General features: G+C 43.3%; 1 protein-coding gene across 1 annotated transcript in view; it reads right to left on the bottom strand.

Annotated features, from left to right (window-relative positions):
* The window catches only part of LOC131108561 (cadherin-6-like), a 354,525-nt gene that overhangs the window by 327,052 nt on the left and 10,419 nt on the right, over window positions 1-17,054 (bottom strand). Inside the window, exons 4-6 of the mRNA XM_058059595.1 lie at window positions 13,859-13,948; window positions 13,338-13,426; window positions 12,924-13,152 (exon numbers count right to left, since the gene is read on the bottom strand). The gene's annotated coding sequence lies outside the window, so the exon portion shown is untranslated. The remainder of the gene's footprint in view (window positions 1-12,923; window positions 13,153-13,337; window positions 13,427-13,858; window positions 13,949-17,054) is intronic.

A 17,054-nucleotide genomic window follows, 5' to 3' on the forward strand; every position in this document is an offset into this window, starting at 1 on the left:
CCAGGGGTCTCAAACTCAATTTACTTGGGGGCCACTGGAGCTCGGGTCTGCATTTATTAAAAACAAAAAATGTTTAAAAACTTCACTTTGGTTCCAATTTTCTACAATAAAAGCTCTGATAAAACATTCCACTGTTCTCAAATATCTTACTTTTTATTTTTCTACACAAAATAAGATGAAAAATAAATAAACAAGTCAAGAATAAAGAAAATCAATCAATCAGTAATCAATAAATAAATATAATAATAATAATGCGGCAAATAATAAAAACTTAAGAAACCACATATAGTTTGTGGGTCGACAAATTATTTTTTTCAGATTAAAATGAACAAAGCATTATTAGAGCCCTGTAGACATGACAAAACAACTATAGTCACATTTATACTTTTTTTATTTACAACATATTGCGCAACTGCAGGGTCTTGAGACACATGCTAACTTGCAAACTAGAGAGCTAGCGACCTAAACGGTAGCCTTCAAGTTATTTCCTTTAAACTTAAATAGCGAAAAACTTACCACTTCCACACGGATAGGGAGGATAACTATTAACAGTTATTTAACCTTTAACATGAACATTAATCAAACGTAATAATTTTTTCTGGGTACATGATACCATACAGCATCCATATCAAACTTGCGCGGGGGCCTCAAACTAGTGTCCTGCGGGCCACATGTGGCCCGCGGGCCGCGTGTTTGAGACCCCTGACTTACACTCTAGCCTCATTCGGACTGTCACTTCCGTGTCAGTATATCAGAGCGTTGAGTGATAAATGAATGAAGTAGTCCTAAGTGCAAGATAAAAGGATATCTAACCTCTGAGACTCTTGGTTTGAAATGAAAGCAAGAATCAAGTTCACGTGGAGTTAGAAACATGAGGTGTCACCGCTCCCTTTTTTTTTTTTTTTTTTGGTCTCTCCTGAGGTTACGCTTTTATCGTACACCATCTGTTACACCTTAGGCAAATAATATGCAAATGAGACGCTACTTTTCTTACTGGCAGTAAGTACAGTCGGTAACTCCACATTTCCCAAAACTCCACAACACCTCAACTGCATCCTCCATAGCAGTTGGCGTTTAAAAAATTGTATTATTGGAAGACAAAATGTTGTGTTATCAGTGATAAAGCATATTAATTATTAATATATTACTCCAGTGTGCGTCAGGCCCAATAAAAATGGCCCCCGGGCTGCATTCATCCTTGACTACACTTGTGTAAGTAATAAGACGCGTTATTAAGTAAGTCCACGTGATCACAACAGTGTGATGAGTAGCAGGGATGTGCAAGTCCGACAAAGATGTGTGCGAAACCCTCACCCGACCGAGTCTCTAACACTCCACATTGCCAAGTCCCGGTAATAATAATAATAATAATCGGTTCTAGAGTCGGTCCTAATAGGCCCTAGTGTGGGTTCAGTAGGATTTGGACAAATCTCAAACAAAGCTATGTTTATTTAAAAATAGCTGTTTCAGCACGCCGCCTCACTCCCCCGAGAAAAAGAGTGTGATGAATACATCAGTCCGCCTCACCTGGTTAGACGGAGAATTAAAAATAATGGGAATCATCCCAAGCTGGCTCCGGATGGGCTGAGAAACGAGTCATGCTTCATGATGGCATTAAATGGATCAGATAATTGGACTGACCTTATTGTCTCCCGTCGGCTGACGGGGAGGAAGCCGGCCGGCTGTTGCGTCCCTTTATTTACTCATTTATTCTCCTATGCTTTATTATTTATGCAGCACGCTTACAAATGTTTCAGGCAGCATTTGCACGCCATAATGACAAACAATCGGCCTCATTAGCGGTTATGAAGATGATTACTTCTGCCAAGGAGAGGTTTTCACGGGCGTCTTTGCTTCCTTTGCCGCTTCGTCACGCTGCATCATATTTAGAAATTTTACATTCTTTTTGGTTCCCTTGGGTGTTTTGTTTCATTGTAGTTCACTTATGAGTCGCACTGAACAGCAGCTGGCTTCATTTAATTACCCGTACTGTTTTTGATCTGACACCTACATCGGGGGGTCCCCAAGGTACGGCCCGGGGGCTATTTGCGGCCTGCAGCTGGGTTTGTTTATTGGACTAAAATACAATTTTTAAAAAAAACTGCACAAATTGTATGAGAATGAACAAAATCAGACGACTGAAGTCAGAATATTGAGGAAAAATAGCATAAAATATATTTTTTTAAAAAACAGCAAAAATTGTAGGAAAATAAACAAAATCAGAAAACTGAAATTAGAATATTGAGGAAAAATAGCATAAAATATTTTCTGGAAAAAAACAGCAAAAATTGTGGGAAAATAAACAAAATCAGAAAACTGAAATTAGAATATTGAGGAAAAATAGCATAAAATATATTTTTTTAAAAAAACAGCAAAAATTGTAGGAAAATAAACAAAATCAGAAAACTGAAGAATATTGAGGAAAAATAGCATAAAAATATATTTTTTAATAAAACTGCAAACAAGTACCCCGATAACCGAGCACGCTACCTTCCCCTTTCCACTTTTTATGTATAGTGTAATGACTTTTCCGCAGCCTCTCTTCAATTATCAGCCGCTCTGGAAAAAATGGCCGCCCTCAACATACATCAAGTAAATGAAAAACTGTTGAGCGTTTCTTCTTCCTTATTTGTCTCAAAGGGATTAAAAACCGGCGAGGATGACCTAACAAGAGGAAATCGGCGTGACGAATGGCTGTCCAGCATCTGAGGACCGCAGCGTCGCAGCTATCTGGAAGTCGGGAGTAAGATGTGAAGCGCCGTGATTCATACGCGCCATCCTCTGCCGGGCGCCGATAAATCAGGCTCATCTCATTTGTGGCGGCGTCAAGCAGGTACAGCCCACTAAGCCATTTCCACTACAAGGAGGCGTGCGGGGACGACGGCAATAAAGAGATTACAATGACATCCCTTACGCACCTCTGACAGCTCACCCGGACACAGCCTTGATGTGCCTCTAAGATGGTGTCAATAACGCGGAAAATTCTTTATGGAGGTGAAAACATTCCCTGACACCTATTGGCCGGGGGAAGATTCATTTTTTAAAAAAGGGCAATTGAGCAGTGGTGTTTGCATGCTGGAGGTTTTTTTTTTTTTTTTTAAAGCTTTGGCGAAAAAACGGCGGTGCTCATACATCACAGTCAGGGATTAGCAGCAATAAGCATTCATCTTGCCACCTCCTTAAAGCGATATTTGAAAAGTCAACGGATTAGGGCAGAGCATGCTTGTAATCACTAGCAGGAGATAAAAAGGAGTCATCTTCAAATGCCTCCAATTAGCACAGATGTACTACCTGTCAGCCTTTCAGGGAAACTCTGCAAATCAGTTACACTCGGCAGGGAAACTTAAAGCGACGGCGTCCACCAATCTGTGTATTCCCGCCTCAACTGGTAATGGTTTAGTCCATTTTCAACACGATTCAAAACATGCCGAGCTACCCGGCCTCCTCTTTGTGTCACCTTTTCTAATCAAAATGCTGGCCGGCACTTCGCTGGACTCAGTTTTGGGTTATTTTGTAGGCGTGATCAAAAGAAAAGCAGAGCCATTAAATGAGAAACTTTGAATTAACTCCTGGCAAAACACGACTGTGGCATCTGTGTCCATTTCACTCTTTGGCAACAATCAGGTGCATCTTTAATGGAGGTAAAAGTAACCATCCATCTTTGATGCTGCTTATACTCACTAGGGTTGCGGGGTATGCTGGAGCCTATCCATGGGTAGACTCTGGACTGGTCGCCATTCACACACAATATGGAGTTGTCAATTAACCATGGGGAGAACATGTAAACTACAGTAAACCTCGGATATATCGGAAATTCGCTCACAACCGACAGATAAAAAATAACCGATTTTTCTGTAATGCATTTCCAATAAAAATTAATTGCATATATCGGATTTTTTATAACAGATTTCGCCTATTTCGGACAAAATCTCCAGTCCCGTTCCAATGCATTTCCATTAAATTTCCCTCGCATATATCGGATGGCCGCATCGTGGCGCTCCGATTCGCCGAATCGTGACAGGCCGCTATACGACGTCATTTGCAGCGTTTGCAGCGTTGCCTGCGCGTCCAGGTACATTGGAAACATAGTCAAGGAAGTGCCTTTTTATAACGGATAAAATCCGATTTACGCATATACCGGATATAAATCCGATATATGCGTAAAACGGACATTTTCCGGTATACGCATATAACGGATTTCGCTTATAATCGGACAAAACCAGTGGCAACAATTGAATCCGATATATCCGAGGTTTACTGTATGAAAACTTGGATTTACGCGATTACTTACGCAAAAAATGCATTTGGTTAGGAGTAGGTTACGGTTCAAACATCTGGAACGGAACAAGGCTCCACTATTCCAGCTTGGCCTTTCCTGATAAGCAATAAACTGCTAAGTCTATAATAGCATGACATGGCGTTACAACCGATACATTTGATTTTAAAAACTCGCAGTAACGTCAACACGGCACGCACCCTCCCGTGTGGTGACATTTACACTGAGACTCGTGTCATAGTCATTATTAAAATGCCGTTTCGGCAACACATCCCGTGGTCTGCGAGGGTGGAAAGTGCAAAAAGACAGCCTTCAATAATGCATGTCCACTTTCAGACATGCAAAGCCGGAAACGCCTGAATGCACCTTTGGCTTTCTCGTCATGCAATGTTGAAAGAGACGCCTCGGTGGCCAACAAATACTACGTACGCTACCGGTATATACTGCATGGTCTGACATCATGAGGTTTCCATTGAAAACAATGGAACAAGTGTTTGGGCTTGGTAGACAAACTGCGGTTCCTCGTATTAGCGCTGCCACCTCACTAGAAATGTTTCAGTCCAGATTCACGACTTATTTTTACACTTTAGTATTTAGTTAGTAGTATTCCTGCCCCCCCCTCAAAGTTAAGATTGTTAAAGGACACAGTGACTCCATCATCACACTCCAAATATCCATTCATTACTCACGACTAGAGAAGACAAAGCCTGCGGCGCATCCCCCCCCCGTCCTAATGTGCTCTCTTATGAACAAATACATTAGCGGCTGTTCATATCTGATGTGCTGTCACCCGCTCTCTATTTACGCACACTTCTGTCTTAGTACCGTGGCCTCCCACCCGCCCTGGGGAGATGGCTTCGCGGGCCCGTGACAGCGAGCCGGTCCACTGGGCCATTAGTGGAGCGGCGAGGGGTCCCGGGCGAGGCCAGCTGCTGTCTCGCCCACACGGTCTTCTTCTTGCCATCCCACAACAGGGGGCGGGTTTGTGTGCGAGAATGGACCATCTTTAGTTGAATTCTGTCTTTTTAAAAATATTTTTTCTGCTTAACCTCCACCAGAATTAAACGGACTAAAAAAAAACAGAAAAAAACAAGGCCTCATGGATGTCAGGTATCACTATTTACAAAATCCACTACTTTCCCGACTAGTGATGTTTTCGTCGAAGAAAACAAACAAACAGCATTATAAACCGGATTAGCAAAATAGACAGCGCTCGTTACCGTAAGTGCTTTATGGTACAATTTGTTATATTGCAATGTAACTCCTTTGACGTTTTCTTCCGCCCAGTGTGTGGGCGAGACGCATTAACAGTATTAGGTGTGTGCATTTAATTCTCTACAGCCTTTTAAGAGGGGACGGAGGGGGCGGATTTAGTGTCTGTCTTGACGACATCTATTATTTATTGTTCTTTAAGAGCACAAAAGTGTCTTTGTGACAGTGGGGTAATATCGAAATGGCTTTTTTGAGTGCACAACCCCCGCCCCTCCCAGTTGTCCTTTTTTTTTGCACACTTCAGGGCATCCTGTCACTGCAGATTTGTTTAAGAGAGCCACGTCGGTCCCTCGGTGACATTTATTGCTGGCTTGTTTAGTCGATCTGAACGGCTGACCACCACGCCTGAACTATTTTATTTTATTATTATTATTTTTTTTTTTTACATAAGCATCATTTTATCATTCTTCACCCAGGAGTCAAAGCGTTTCTTATGCTAATTAAATGTTAGCATGCGTTAGCACCTGGCTCGTATAGTGCGCCGCCAGACTTTGTGTTTATTGTTTTCCTTTTTTACGATAACACGGTGTCTGGAGGCCAGCTAACCACGGCATCCGTCGGCGTTCCGCTGACAAATTGCTGCAATTACCTCTGATGAAGTTCCAAAAATGACACCATTATGATGATGCAATAATGAGTCCGGCCCACCTGACACGTTCTAATAGGAACACGCCGCAAGGGCATCTCGTTGATGGATGGGCGCCTCCTCGGGCATTGGTTTTTTGTCACCGCGACGTAGATCGAAATAAATGCGCCCCTCGGGTTGCCAAATAAGTTGAACTTCGCAACGAGCTAACATGCATCTGTCGCGTGCGATTTTCATTTTTAGATTCCAATGTTGCGTTATTAAGTAAATACATTTAAGTTTTTTGTAAACATTAAATGTATCAATGCTAGATAGCATTACGTTAAATTTTATACCAAGCTAGCCAAATCTAATTCCAAGATACAAAGATTACACGCAACTTTCACGTCATGTATTGCGTTTTTTTGACGTTATGCTAATAATGCTAACAGCTTTTTGGGGCCGTGTACTGTTATTTCACAAAACACACCTAGCGCAGTTACAGCACACTTAATTAGAGCATGAACTAAAATATACTAACATAAACCCGATATGTATTGTGTGCAATAGTAGCTAGCATTATTATGGAAATACTATATTCAATAATATCAGTTATGTAAATATTTCACGAGCATCCTTTTTTTTTTTTTTAATAGTTTGGCTGGACCTCCTGCGACTACAGACTAGTATGTGATATGTTTAAGTTAAAATACGGATGCGTCTTGTTCTGGAATACTTTAATATGCCATGTCTGTAAGTAATGTGCAACTATAGTAATATGATACATGAGTGGCTTAAGTATATTTTAGAGCGTTGATTAATTAGCACACTAATCACGTCTAGCATGGAGACCAACTGCTGAGTCCGCCAACGACTAAATACACATTTATCATTTTCAGTCCAGTTTCTACACACTGGGATGACAACTTTGCAGAAATTGCATTCAATTTAAAAATGTCCAGGATTATTTTTTTTGTTTTACGATATTCCAGCATTTGAGCAAAAATGCAATAAAAGCCAACGCAATGAATAAACGCGGCTGTAGAAGTGTGACCATGCACGGACAGGTTGATGTAATGTAATGTGAAAAGCGGGACAAGCCAAACTGGAGGCGAGTGTTCTAAGTTTCCATTACAGCACTGAGGAGAGCATTTGAAGGGTGTTTTGTCCATTGGGTATTGCCGCAGCCCAAAGCTCTATCTGCTGCTCTCATTTACAACAGAGGCAGCCACATGCAGCCCGGCAATGGGAGGAAAAATAGGTTTTGGGAATGATGGATGTGCGATGGAAGCGGGCGCATTTACAAGTTGATTCTGGGAGCAGCTGCGAGCCTGGCGCGCTGATTTGAGGAGTGGAGTTATACGCTGAGCTTTTTTAGCCCCTTGTTATGACCCACGGAGCCATTCCGGATCAAGTGGAGCTTTCTGAAGAGCCGGGATTGTTCTTTTGGAAGGTATTATGCAGGAGATATGCTGATTCAACCAACACCATACTTCCCGCTATTAGGGGTACCCTGACACGTTTGATTGAATGGCGCGGCAACATAAAAGATGGCAAAAGGTCGGCTAATCAACTAGCATGCCGTGACAGGTTGGACGGGGGCCTTCTGGCCATTGTCAAAACCAAGAAAAATTGTCATTTTAGCCAAGAACCACCAGTAAGACCTAGCTTTAAGTGAAGTGTTAATGATGTTTTCACAGCCACGTTTTTCCCTAGTGTCTTTAAACTCATCTCCCTCACTTGTTTGCTCCACTTCTCACAGAAAACGCTTTTTGAAGTTGTGCTTTTTCATGAAGTCACGAGGGAAAAATCACTTCATCACTTGGCAGAAGACAGCTTTGGAAAAACAAAAAACGGCAGGCTTTGCTACACGTCTTAAAATAGAGGCAAGCGTTAATACTTTTAGGCGTTTCCTGGTTCTTTAACATTGGATAGATTCATATTTTACCCTATGAACTGCAATGTGCGTCCCTACACGTCGTCTATGAGCACCAAAAGTAAAAAAAAAAACGCCACTTTTGAGAGAGGAGGCATCCCTTACTCGGGCTTTGCTACACATCTTAAAATAGAGGCAAGCGTTAATACTTTTAGGCGTTTCCTGGTTCTTTTAACATTGGATAGCGCCTTTTTGATTCAAATGAACGATGTGCTAACGGCAATGTGCGTCCCGACAATAGCATGCTGACGCTCGCTTTGGTTGTGGCGTCCTTCCTCGGGCTTCGCTACACATCTTAAAATAAAGCCTGAAGCTCTACTAACTGACCTGGGAGATGTTCTTCAATCAGCTTGCTAACCCAGTACAATGATGGAAGTGCATAGGTGGGATATTTGGCACAAAATGAGTGTAAAAGTTTGACTATTTTGGAGAATAAAGGCATAATATTATTAAAGTTTCCATTCAGGTAGTTGGAATATTGAAAAACAGCAAAAAATAAAAATTCCACCTCCATCACAAAGCTGAAATGCAGTTTTTTTTTTCTTGAACCGGAGTATACAGTACAACGTCTGAGCATACCTTGTAGCCCTTGCACCCCTTCAGCTTTTACTACGTGGCCCTTGCCGGCCAATGTTTGGACACCCCTGCATTAAAGCCATACAAACGCAAAACGCCGCGTCCCCAGTGGGTTTACTAAAAGCACTTTTAAACTGTCCAAATTCCAGCAGCAAGGCTAAAACACTTCCATTACACCGTGACACCTCCGAGACTGAAAACTGTAGAAAAATAATAGAATATGGGACGTTTAATGACTACATGATGGCGGTTGCAAGGGTCCATTAAGGCGATGACGAGCACGCGGCATATTCTGAGCAAACCGCGTGTAAAGTGTCAGGTGTCACAGGACTCAATGACAGTGGTTAGGAACGCTTGAGTGACGAGTACGCTTCAGCCTTGATCGCTCTTTATATTCCGAGGCGCCGCTTTGTCCGGCCGTCATTTGGCTTCTATGGCTTTTGGGAGTGAAGATGAAAAAGCGAGTGAGACAAAGGCTAAATTGCTTCTCTCAATGAATCAGCCAGACAGCGGCGTGGCGAACACGGAGCCATAAAGGCGACCGCTCGGGCTCTTTCGGATTGTTCTCAGGCCGGCACATTTACAGCATTAGTCACATGACTGCGCCGGTCAGCGCCTGACGGAGAAGCCGCTGAGACGAGCCATTTCTCAGTCTCTCAGCCTCTCGCTAGGACTCTCACCCTTTATAATAAGGTCAGCGGGGATGCAATCATAGCAAACATGAATTCAGGACCAGAAAAAGTTCTGGGTTCCAGGTAAATGAAAATCCCACTGCAGATCCCTCAATACGTTGCGCCGTGAAAGGTGGGGGGGGTCGATAATGAGGAGGATCCTCGGAGGCAGCGGGTGGTTAGTAGGCGGAGGCTCTTATTTTGATGAAAGGGTAATGGCCAACCTCGTTTTTCCATCAGGAACTAATTTATGGGAATTTTATGCCTGCTTCTTCAAGATTACTTGCACAGCAAAAAACAGCTCCCGTCTAGTTTCTGTACTGCTTATTCTTTACGGATACAGAGCGCACCGTAGACTGATCACCTGTCAATCATCCATATCCATACAGTACAACACCCCTCACATCTTAGCGGCCATTTTATATCATCTTCAAGAAACAATACATGTCGGAATTTCTACATGAACCGCAGCTCCCCAGTGCTAGCAGCACTCATGCAGCCCTCAACGTTGAAGACAATATTATTTTTTTTTTTTTTTTTTTTTTTTTTTTATAAATGGACCTCGCCATATACAATACAATTAAAAAGGAAAACTACAAAATTCAGAAAAATATAATTCAATGTAAGGGGTGCACTCATTTTTGGTGGAATAATGTACAATGAATATTTCATCTAACTATGAAGTAAGTCCATTGTGGATATGTGCTATTTAATTGTTTCATATGTTGCTTCTGTACTCTATTGAGGAGACATTTCGCCTCCAAAAACCAACTAACACAGCCTTCAGTACAAAAAAAAATGAATGGAGGGATGGCATTTAATTATTGCTGACCAATCTGTGTCAACAGGCCAACAAAAGGAGCAGCACTCGGCTCCTAAAGTGAAGGCGAAAGAGCATGAACTTTTCCTGCCTTGGAGCCTTTGGTCCCCATGGTGATGTGCAAAGCACTTAACCTGCCAGCAGGGCGCTCAGCGGGGGTTTCCACCTCAACACGGCGCCCGTCACGAGAGGGACGTCCTCTTGGGGCCTGAAAAACAAAAGGCTGCGTGCACGCGAGGACCCCGGGGCGCCCGGCCGTCCACCTCTGCACTACAAGACAAACAGCGACAGGCCGAGGCCGGTCTTTGCTGAGCTGGACAAAAGACGTGCCAGTGGGACGTCGAGGCACGTGGACACACACACGTGTGTGATCCCTGCCATCATTGTGTGGGAAGAAGAAAGGCTAAGTCGGTTGTTCTGCCATGGCTGGAGGAATACGTGGCCAGAACATCAGAGAAAATGGAGAAATACACGCCTGGAGCCACGATTGGCGCTGTGAAACCCACTAATCCACTGGTTCACAATTATTTTCTGCCATGCCCCCACTGGGGACAGAAATGTTTGTGCCTCCCCGCAATTTGAAATAGTACTGAGAAAGTGTCAATATCCATTTATTCATCTGTACTGTACAGACTGAAACAAAACAAACAAAATGACACCAGAGACGCATACAATCGTATTCAACCGCCAACCTTCCATTGTATCCTAACAATTGTCATTCGACACCGCTCAAGAGCCAAACATTCCTGTGGAACTTTCCTTTAAAATTCCTGCCATCGACTCAAAGCCCTGAGAATACAATGACCTGACACATAATTGTCTTTTGCTCAACGGCAAAGAACCATTGTGGGACTGCAGAGAGGCAAGCATAGAGATTAATGCTTGAAAAATGAGTCCGGACTGCGCAGTGCAAAAGTGGCTTTTTAATAATGTTTTAACAGCAACGCTTTTGGTTGCTCCACCTTTGACACGAGCGGCTTGAAGGAACCACTTCCTGCCAGCTATTCATTCATCAGTCAGCTAAAGTCTGGGTTTCCAACTCCTTGCATCCATCTATCATGCCGGACATGTGCAGGGTTAAAGTCCGCTTCTGGGGGACACACACCTAATTTATGTTCAAGCTAAGGACCCATAAAACATTTTTTAAAAAATCAGGATCGATTCCAAAGAACCCGTAGATAGCAATTGACCAGTCGATCAGTCGATAGTGTTATCAAACCAGTGCCGTCCCCCCCCCCCCCCCCCCCCCAGGAAAGTGAACCAACAGACACACATTTTGACCCCCCCCCAACATGCCCGTACGCCTCAATGCTGTCCAGCCGCGCACCCCCCACCCCATAAGCAATAAAGGTGCTAGCTCTTGGGAACTTGGGCACAAAAATCATGCTGACCGCTGACCTAGAAGCTTTAATAGACAATGGAGTTATTTAACAATAAAAAAAAAAGTTTATTTTTTGTGGGATGTGGCCTGAGAGAAGGCTAGCTTTTCAGAGATGATTGTTCAGTTTTTCTTTAAAAAAAACAAAACACCCTTTGGTCGTTTACCACAGACCATCAGAGTGTCTCATAAACTCAATATAAATTATGAAAACACCTTCCAGGCTGACTTCATTTATTGGCGGACGTGTGCGTGGGTGTGTGTGGGTGGGGGATGACAGCATCTGATTTTCTTTTTTTTTTTTAGTCCAAAAGCAAGGTCACTACAGAATGTACTACTCATACAGATATGATTTCCGCACTGCTTGTCGAGTACTAAAGGAATTGTACCGTGAAGATGAGCCTACCCCTTCACCCCAGGCTTCGCTACACCCCCTAAAAGCATCAGTCAGCTACGGATGATGCAGCTGTAAGGTTGCTCATTTTGGTTGTCTATAGCATGAACGGGCTAGCATGATGTCAGTGCTAAAAATGTGGCTAATACAAAACAGCACCGTGAAAAAAACAGGAAGTCAATGCACAGCGAATAGCAAACACTACCGTTACAAAGTTACGAAATACCTTGGAGACTAAGTAATGTGCAACCATTAAATGATACCTGTGTGGTACTTTAGACAGTAAAATATAGTATATAGTTTGTAAAATACGGTCTGTGCATGGATTTACTGACATGCCCTTTCACATAAGCTGATGTTGGTAAAGAAGAATCCCGTGAAAGCGTCTGTTAACTGCAACAGGACTGACGTTAAAAGAGCGAGCGCGGCATGAGCAGCCGTGCATAACGTATGCACACTTAAGTCAAGTCATTACCGACCACTGCTCGCTTTCTGTCTGCCGCTGATTATTTGCCGGAATGCTCCGCTGTGTATTCTTTCCCCCCCTTTCTCCGGCATGTGTCCTTGACTTTGAGAAACATCATCAGCACCACCACGCCAAAAAGGTTGATGAGGTTGTCACTATCTCAGTCGGGCCTGTCCCTAGCCTACCGCCGCCGGAGACCCCGCCAATAGAGACACTGATCACGCTGGGCGAGCATGCGGGACTCCGAGGATCGTGTCCAGAGGACAGGAATAAAAAATTAGAACAAAAGGAAATGAAGGAAAGCCCAGCTGATAGCGAGGCGGCGTTGTGCTTGGCTATAAGCTATCAGACGTGATAGCCAACGTATGATTCGCTGTATGAATTTAATTAATCAGTTATGCTTTAACAAGACGAAAAAGAAATCTAAATTACCAGACGCTATTAAAGCCGACATAAAACGTTTTTGTTTGTGTTTGTCATTTGTTTTGGAACATAATTGAAAGTCAATGACTTTGATGTAAAACACGAAACCCAGACAGTTTGGACCAACGGAGAAGAAACAAACTGACCTGTGCATCCCGACCACAGCAGCCCGTCTTCAGTCGTCCAAAATCAACTGGAATCTTGCTTCTTTCACACAGCAGACCCGATCCTAAAAGTGGAAAGGGAACAAGAAAGTGTCAACCTGACCTTTTTAGCACCATAATGGGTCAAGTAGTCCTGTAGAGACGGGGTTCCTGCTACAACACAATAATGGCTCCTCGAAGCTTGAAGAACACATCTCTAACTCCTGGACCACTGCAAAGAAAGTGCACAGAAAATGTTCCACAACATGAGCTACTAGTTTCCTGACAAACACGCCACATGGTGGCGCTGTTACTAAAGCACATACGACAAAATGAATAGTTGTTTTGCCATTTAGGAGATGCCTGCGTATTTAATTATTGACGTGATTAGTACATATTTAAAACATGGCGACTGACCGTGTTGGAGGTTGAGAGGTCAATTGATTACACCGGCGGCAAAGCAGGCACCCTCCACCGGCGTCACGCTGAGACCCCTCGGCGACAAACTGTAATTAAGACAAAAACAATGGTTCCTAATTAACAACAAGACCGTGCGGTGATGACACATGACGCAAAGCACTGCAATATTCATGTGATGCTGTTTTAGCGTGACGTTTGTCCAACAAAACACAAAAGTGGATATTTTTGCCCCCCCCCCTTTTGGCATTGTGGGTCTCGACAGCATTCATGATTGCTCTTCTTCCTTGCAGGGATGCTAAAGTGTCCCCGGCACGGCCAGCCTCCAGGAAAAGCCAAACTTTCTGCAAAAATGTTCCTTTTTGGAGCCATTTATTTGAACTGGAGGTGAAAATGGCCTAATATATCAAGTTTAAACACAGCCAGGTGACTCAGCACACAACACACACACACACACACAGCTTGACCGGCTCTTAATGCGAGTGGTGATTCATCACTAGCAATACTGTGGGTAAACTTACCACCCATGACTTTTGCCCTGCCACGGTGACGACTTCTAACCCGGCAGCGCAAACAGGAAGTCACATCTTTGATGCTTCTTGGTAGGCAGGCTGTTGATTCATAGAAAGAAAAAAAAACACACAAAAGTTGAATAGAAGTAAAGCACAAGCAGCGACCATAAATACAGTGGTACCTTGGTTAGCGTACACCCTGGTTAGCACGGTTTTTGGTTAACTAAAATTATGCCCTGCCTTGCATTCACCTGCTTGTTACGTGTTCAAAATACATCATCTTGGATCAAGACGAAATCTTGCGATGCTTGCATGTGATTGCGCAATGCAGCATAGGCGGTGGGCGCCATTTTGGGTCAGAGTTGTAGAGAGAGATAAACGACACTAAACAATTGGACCACACAAGAGAGAAAGACTGGGATATAGTGTTGTGTCTTGTGTCTAGGCAAGTGAGTCTGCCCTCATCGGCTCTGTCCTTTTCTACGTATATGCGGTTTCCTATTTTAACTAACATCCATGCAATTTTTATTAAATTCTACCCCTCATTTTCTAAGAACCTGTCTATTGTGGAATGAGCAGCAAGGTCAAACTTTTCTGCTTTCTCATGCACTCTGAATCATTATTGAAGTTGTCATTTGGGAAACACACCCCAGTTATTAGATCATTCATGGTAAGTTCGTCAGAGCATGTCGTTTTGCATTAGGAACTCCTTTGGATTGTCCTTTTATTGTAGCCAGCCTGAGGCAATAATCATGTCTAATCAGCATTTTGATATTTGGATGGATTATCTGCTCAGGAACACACCCAGATCGGAGCAAAAAACCAAAGTGCGTGGTTCCCGTTTCCGTCGCGGTATTCCTGCTGGCTTGCCAGTTTGAAGCCGAGGTGAAGCAGCTTCTCCCTGCCTTTGTCATTCAAATTGGTCAGCGCGCACACACCTCTTGAAGGGGAGCATATTGGAGGGCACGGCGCCCTAATAGGAAAGATGAGCCACACAAATCTTGGCCTGGCAAGGAAAGTGGAAGAAGGGGGGGGGGGGGGGGGGGGACCGACCAGCCGCGAGGGTCGTAAGTGCTCAGCCAAGTCTGATTCATCAACTTTTATAGTTGGAATAAAAGTGAGTGCAGCTTGCCAGCTTGATTATCAGATGGCTCCCCGCCGCTTTAAAAAGGAGATGACATGCCGCATTTTCCCCCCAATGGTGCCTTGCCCAAACGTGCCGGCCTCCTTTTTCTGGATTATAGAGTGGCTTGCCGTCACGGCAGCACACATATACACTTACAATCAAAGTGAGTGCCATGTCTTTTTCTCCAGGAATCAAACAGCGTTTACCTTCATTTCAAGTGAGGACAACAATAATTCCATGCTCTTAAAAAAGTACTTGGACGTCATTAAATTAGCCTTATAATGAGCACATATGGCTAGAATGTGCAGAGCAGTCCTGCAATAATGTTAGGTTCTCAAGAAGGTCTAACTTTTAATATCAAAAGCGGAAACCTGAGCACATTCACGTAAAAGGTGGGCGGTGTTAGCGGCAAACTCGCAAGAAAAGATTTGTTCAAAAAAGAGCTAATTGGCGTAAATGTGAAGTGGGTTCCAAAGATAAGATTTATAACGGTAGCGGAGAAAGAAGGTAAATGGCGTCATTACTCCAGCCGCCATCATGGCATTGACTCACCTCCGCTAAGGAGTAAAATGTTACATCCAATGGCTAAGCGATGATCACGTCCACTTAGTCTACAGACTCATGATGGGCTTTTTATTCACAATGCCGCCGCTTGAAAATTGAGAAAAAGGAAGAGTGTAATGAGTGTGAATTGAAGGACAAAGTGAATAATAAAATAATTAAAAAAAAACAAACATGTAAAGTATGGACACTTTGCATTAGAGCATCGTCAAACAGGATCTTTTGTGAGGTGACGCTAGTCATAGATTCTAACGTAACGCCAACATGCTGAGTAAAATAAGCATGGAAAATAATTAAAAATAGATCTTATTAAAAACACTGATAGTCGGTTCACTTCCTGTGCATGTTATCGTTTGTCACCTCATCTCCAGACAATTAAACTTTACGCCTGGATCTATTAATTTCAGCAATTGCTTTATTTTGAATTCAATTTCTATTCTTTTTATTGAAATGTATTATTTATAGGACTGTCCAAATTAACATGCTGCATGCAGATGAATTAATTATTACATCAGGTTCGGAATGGAATATTTTCCCTCTACTTTGAACAAGACTTATTGATAGTAGAGGTCACGCAACGTCGTAAATAAGAAGTGGTCAGCTGTACCCGATCATGCCAACAAGTTACTTTCAAAAAAGGAGAACCGAAGAGTCATTTTCACATAGTTTGGCTTTGTTTTGCTCTGCCGTCCCACCAAAGTGTCAGCTTGGAGGCTGAAGGTTGAATAGAAGAGGATTCTAAGCACCTGCTCCGGGTGCCATATTAATCTGTGAACTATGGGCTGCATTAGTCGTCTCCACGGGCACCCGGCGAGCACAGTGGGCAGCGGGGGAAAATCACAGGCCTGCCTGCTGCAAGTGTGTCCACTGAAGGTCACGGAGCGGAGACTCCAAAAGGCTTGAATAGATGAATCTCAAGTGGATTTTCACCTTTGCTTACGTTGCTCACAGAAGGAGTGTCGCGAATTGATCTGGGGATGAGATTTATTTACAGCAACAGGAGCGGATTAAGAGTTCAAAAGGCTTTTTAGACGACTCCTGATTTGATTGTGCATGCTGTCGCTGCAGTTCAAAACACTCCTGGAATGTTGTGTGTGGATATTTTCTCTCTGTTGAACATTGAAGTACATCGACATGTCATGAAAAGGAGCAGGAAGTTGAGTCCGAATTCAGGATCAATGACACGGTGGTTATCGGCATGCTTTGTCCTCGCGAAGGTAGCAGGTTGTTCAGCTGTTTGAAAACGAACCAGATGAGATCAGGGTTCCGTACTTTGGCGTTGAAAAAGGTGAGCTTTTCTTCACGCCTTTTGTCCAGTGGAAGTATAAGAGCACTCATTTAACGGAGGAAAATCTCCTGGAAGCTGTTGAGTTTCAAGTTTGCACTTCACAAGTCTCTCCTAAGCTGCTTCAACCTAAATTCGTTTTTTTCCCCTGATAGCGAGTCTTAAGACGCGGTGCGCTCCAGCTCCCTTGTGAGCCACGGCATTGAGCAACAGCTTCAATTGTTACGGAGGAA

Source organism: Doryrhamphus excisus, chromosome 21 (assembly GCF_030265055.1).
Source record: "Doryrhamphus excisus isolate RoL2022-K1 chromosome 21, RoL_Dexc_1.0, whole genome shotgun sequence".
NCBI classification, from domain to species: Eukaryota; Metazoa; Chordata; class Actinopteri; order Syngnathiformes; family Syngnathidae; genus Doryrhamphus; species Doryrhamphus excisus.